Raw genomic sequence first — 5864 nt, forward strand, 5'->3', positions numbered from 1 at the left:
AGCGTTGCCTTTGGAAGGAGGTAACTTCCTCACACTTAATCACTGAAGATTTTGCAGAGAGAGAGTATAAATATAAAAGATTTGGAATACCACCTATGCTCCCATATGTACTAGTAATTTCCCTAGTTATTCATTTCACTATAACTTATGAATATTTATTTTGTACTTTGAGTTAAATTCAATTCTACGTTATTTTTTTCCCCCAGCTTTGGGCATCAGGGGGTCTTTCATTAGGTTAATGTTTTCCTTCAGTGTATCCCCATCACTGTGTAGGGTTTAGCAGTTTCCTAATTTCTAACTCGGCAGGATGCTGCCCCAGACCTAGAACTAGCCAATTTTTTCATAAAGCCCCAATTCATTATTTGGAAAATGATATTAGTAACCAATACTGGGGTACTAGGAGATCATCATTATTTTTTTTCCTAGTGAAATGATGCCACTTATGACAGATATAAACATCTTTAATTTCAAGGATAAGCCCTGTATTTTTTTCATAATATAATAAGATAGATTAAAAATGAAGTTTCATATCACATTTGGCTCATGAATCTTAATTGGAAAGGAAGGGACACTTTAGGGAATGACCTTCCCCAAGAATTGTATATTTTGCATCATCTATGTTTAAACACTCCTCCAGAGAAGGCAAAAGAGATGTACTCCCCCAGTCAAAATCTTATGTGAGGGTGGATTTCAGAAAGTGTAGAATGAATCTGGGATTCACTTAGTCTGTCTTCTGGTGTGCAGATTAGAACATTAGCCTCCTTGTGAGATCAAAGAAATCCTGGTTCCAGATAAACAGAATTTTAGGACCTTTAAAAAAAAGTTCATGTGAGTAAAAAAGGTCCAAATAGCCTTGGGATGAAAAGAGGACAACTGAGCATGAACCTTTGCATGAACTCCTACAAAGCTGGTAAGACTTGTGTTGGGGATTAACTTAGGTTTATATAACACTTGGAGAAAGTGAATCTGTTTAGTGCCATTGGTACCTAATACATACAACACACTTGTGGACAGAGAGAAAGCTCAGGACATTTGTAGGCATGTTCTACATTCTAAAGTGTGATGATAGAAACGAAGGACATGCACAGCAGCTTCTGATGGAAATGAGCACTGCTAGGTCATGGGTATTGAAACTGAGGTTGTGAGAGATAATGACAAGGAAATAATATCTGTTTAGGAGTTTCAGCATATGCTCCACAGACATGATGACTTGATGATGGATATAGCAGAATGCAGGCTTCCCTTTGCCTCAGTGCCATCTGAGCATAGTATAGTGAAAAATAGTACTAGATTATATCTACAGGATATTTTCTTAATTCTTTCATTCCTTCAACAAAAATTTGTTAAATACATTCTACTGTCTAGATGCTCAAGTTCAGTAATTTATTTCAATATACATCACTTTATAGATGAAATTTGTAAAATGTAGATATCTACATATCTAAAGGTATGTAGATATAAGAATGTTATGTGAATTATATATATGTGCCTATCTATTTATATATTTGTATAAATATACATATATGGGTAAGGAGAGATATTTATACAATATTCTTAATTAAAATATACAGCAAATAATTTTTCATTTGTTTATTGAATAATATTGATCATGGTATTCTCAGAAAGCATCTAAGAAAACCACTGAAAATTTTGTTAAAGATAGTATACTGGTGTATGAGCTATTAAAAAGCATGGAGTTCCATAACTACCTCTTTAGTGGACACAGATCTAACTCATGCAGTTGAGTATTTCTAGTCACAAAAAATATCATAGTCCTTCCTGCCTATATCACAAGACAGTTGCCATGGTTCAGGGTTATTTCAGTGTGAATAACAGATCATGCCCTAAGCTGGAGTTGCAAAAGGCTTTATTTTTTTAATACAATACAAGATAGTGATGTATTTCGAGCTTGAACAAAAAGTGCATCTTAAAAATTAGGTATGGCTCATGGCTCTGATACCAAGAAGGTAGTTTTTTCTTTTTCTTTTTTTTTTTTTCACACAGAGACTCCAGTACATAATTTTGCTTCCATTCATCTAAATATAATTTGCTTATACATGGGTATACATGTGTATAATATGTACTATCCTGCTTTTAATTAATACTGATCATCCTAATACACAAAGCTGTCCTCCTATTTTTAACTTTCAGATGTACTTTACAGACCATGGCATATCTATATGTTTTGTTTTTATCAATGGCTTATGCAATAGCTGGTATCAAAGAACCATTCTGTATTTATTAAGCTCTCTTCACATGTAGTTTAAATCTGTTCTCATCTTTCTACTACAGAAAGTAGTGCAGTGATTGTCTTTGTCCTTGGAAATGAGAATATTTGTTGAAAATGGAATCACTAGACTCAAGTCTTCATGCAGTTGTAATACTGTAGATGCTGAAAATAACCCCTTAAGAGATTGTACCCATTTATCCTCCTACAAAAACAGGTGGGATTCACGAGTATCCACAACATGTCAGAACTCTGTATCAACAGACTTTGCATCATGAAAAATACTTTAATAGATGGCAGGTGAAAAAGTTATCAAAATGGAGACAGTGTAAATGTATTTAGATGTGAATGAAATTGAGCATTTTCCCATGTTTAATTCTTATTCGTAAAGAGTCTCTGTTAAAATTAATTGTTGCACCTCATTTAGTTTACAGTATTTTTCTAAGATTAATAAGTGAAATCCATTTATACTTGAAAATTATGCTTCTGCCTGGTATGAGTTGTAAATATAATATACCACTTTGGTAATTATAATTTGTCATGGATTATGTGACAATTTGTAGAATATAAGGGCACAAAAAATTTGTCCAATGTTTGGCATATATAGCTACATATGAATAAATTGTGTCTTCTTGCTTTTCCACCTCTCTTACTTGAAAAAAAGAGTACAAGTCATTAAGGATGCATATTACAAGAATTCTACTGAAGTTTCAGATATGAATTGGAACTTGTTCTCCGTCTATTTTCTTCCTTTAGTGAGCCCCTGTGTCATAAGAAAATATATTGAAAGACCAAAAAATAATGAAAAAGGGGATACATTTAACTTTGGACAACATAATATGATTTTAAATAGGGGCTCCTACTAATAACAGAAGCTGAACTTAAAATTGTACACAATAAGAAAGTTTTGAGAAGTAAAGTAAAAACATAAGCTTAAAGTAATAGATTCAAATAAATTTCGTGATGGGCTGGAACACTGGCTTGGCATTCATTGATAAAAATTTATGTTTGTTTCTTTCTCTATACCCTACCTTCTATCCTGTGTGTGTGTGCATACTTATGTTTTATTATTACTGACACTCTGAAATATTTAGACAATTATTCCTCAATACAATATTTACTTGAAGAGTATTTTATCGCTGTGTGCTTTATTCAAGATGTGAAAACACATGGAGTAAGTTATGGAAAAATTTTCTCTACTGCTGCAACAGGAAGCCCTAATATTGCTATGTCCTTGATAAAAACTGAAAAGAAAACCTTCAGCTGGAAAAGTTATTCACGTATGCCAAATTAAAAAAAATAATATTCATTGTCTAAAGAATCAGTGACTTTTTCATTGTTTTTCTATTTCTTATATCATTATTTACATATACAAGCTTGGAAAATGGTTGAATAAGTATTATGATTTCCATCTTGTTCGATAAAATTGGGACACAGTAGGAAATAAGTACCCATTAGAAAGTGGCATTTCCACATTCATGTGTATATATTTGGCCACCAACCATAGTATTCATATCATAATTTTTCTTTCCTTTCTCCTTTGTAGATTTGTCTAAACAGTTATTTCTCCTCATTTAGTGAAACAATGCAGCAAAACAAGAGTATGACTGAGTTCATCCTGTTAGGATTGACACAGGATCCTAAAAAGCAAAAAATGGTGTTTGTGATCGTCTTCATTTTCTATGTGGGAACTCTGGGGGGCAATTTGCTTATTATTGTGACCATCAAGTCTAGCCAAACACATGGGAGCCCCATGTACTTCTTCCTATTTTATTTGTCCTTGGTTGATGCCTGCTTTTCAACTTCCATAGCCCCTGGACTAATTGCAGATTCTCTGTCTAAAAAGAAAATCACATCTTACAATTGAGTGCCTTACTCAGGTCTTTGCACTGCATTTATTCAGATGCATGGAGATCTTTGTCCTCATCCTCAACGCCATGGATTGCTATGTGGCCATCTGCAAGCCCTTGAATTACCCAACTATCATGAGGCGCCAGGTCTGCATCATCCTGATTGTTGTTGCATGGATAGGGTCTTTTATATATTCTATGGCTCAGGTTATCCTGGCCTTGTGATTACCTTTCTGTGGATCCAATTTGATTGATCACTATTGCTGTGATATGCAGCCCTTGTTGAAACTTGCCTGCATGGATATTTATGTGATGAATCTCCTGGTGGCATTTAATAGTGGGGCCCTTTGTGCAAGCAGTTTTGTAGTACTGATGATCTCATACATTGTCATCGTGCATTCACTGAGAAACCACAGTGCAGAAGGGAGGAAAAAAGCTCCCTCCACTTGCACTTCCCATGTCATTATAGTTGGCTTATCTTTTGGTCCATGTATATTTATATACACACACCCCCCAACCACATTCCCCATTGACAAAATGGTGGAAATATTTTATACTATTGGAACACCCTTTCTCAATCCACTCATCTACACCCTGAGGAATGCAGAAGTGAAGAATGCTATGAGAAAGTTATGGCATGTCAGAATTTATTCAGAACGCAAAATATGAATTGTGGGCTTGGCCTGACTACTAACTGATTCATGGTTTGGCTGATTCTGTGCAGATATACAACGTAATGTCTGACTATTGCAGGAATAACATAAATCAAATTTAAGATTATGACAATATTTTTGAGTGCACAGGCAAGATAAATGCCAAGGTTTCTCATTCTTTAAGTAGAACAAATTTATTGATTCTAACCATGTTCTTTTGTGAAAGTTTATTTTGAAATAAATTTGGTAAAATAACATGACTTTTTTTCATTATTTTTACTTTCTGGGGCATGACAAAGTTCAGTGTACACTCGTACCTCAACATCATCATACCATGGATGAGAAAGGCCAAAGTGAGTGAAAATGTCTTGATTCCAATGTTCATTCATCTAATCCAAACCTCCCTAACACCAGCACCGTTACACACACAGATCCAGACAAACACTGATCATAGTTATTTACATTCAGATGAAGAGATGAAGATAAAAGGAAGAAAATAAAAAGATAACATGTACATGAAAAAATAAATTCACAAGGGGACTCCCACAGGTCCCATCTTAACTCTTTTTTGTTCTTTCATCCAACTCAGTTACATGCTGATCTTTCTTGCAATTTTGGTTTTAAGAGATCTTCTGCCAGTGTTCAGTAGGTATTCTGTGAAAATTGTTCCTCATAAAGATGTATTTCTGATGTACCTGAGGGAGATAAGCTCCATGTTCTTCTACTCTACCATTTGCTTCCATTCCCAACTTGGTAGCATTCTTTTTTTTTTCTTTTTTTTTTTTTTTTGTTTTGTTTTTTTGCTATTTCTTTGGGCTGCTCCTGCAGCATATGCAGTTCCCAGGCTAGTGGTCCAATCGAAGCTGTAGCCACCAGCCTATGCCAGAGCCACAGCAATGCAGGATCCGAGCTTTGTCTGCAACCTATACCACAGCTCATGGCAATGCTGGATCGTTAACCCACTGAGCAAGGGCAGGAACCAAACCCACAACCTCATGGTTCCTAGTCAGATTCGTTAACCACTGCGCCCCAATGGGAACTCTGCAACTTGGTAGCATTCTTAATCAAAGTAGAAATTTGTGAGCAGAAACCTCCATAGGAACAAAAATACAAACTGTAATTCATGAATTGCTG

At 35.0% G+C, this 5864-nt stretch overlaps 1 pseudogene; it reads left to right on the plus strand.

Moving 5' to 3' along the window:
• Positions 1-3812: 3812 nt before the first annotated feature.
• On the plus strand, positions 3813-4746 carry LOC110259459 (olfactory receptor 4C11-like; annotated as a pseudogene).
• The last annotated feature ends 1118 nt before the right edge of the window (positions 4747-5864 follow it).

Source organism: Sus scrofa, chromosome 1 (genome assembly GCF_054392235.1).
Source record: "Sus scrofa isolate SSC_HxYL_T2T_F1_AM1 chromosome 1, Sscrofa_HxYL_maternal_Yorkshire_Landrace_v2.0, whole genome shotgun sequence".
Lineage (NCBI taxonomy): Eukaryota > Metazoa > Chordata > Mammalia > Artiodactyla > Suidae > Sus > Sus scrofa.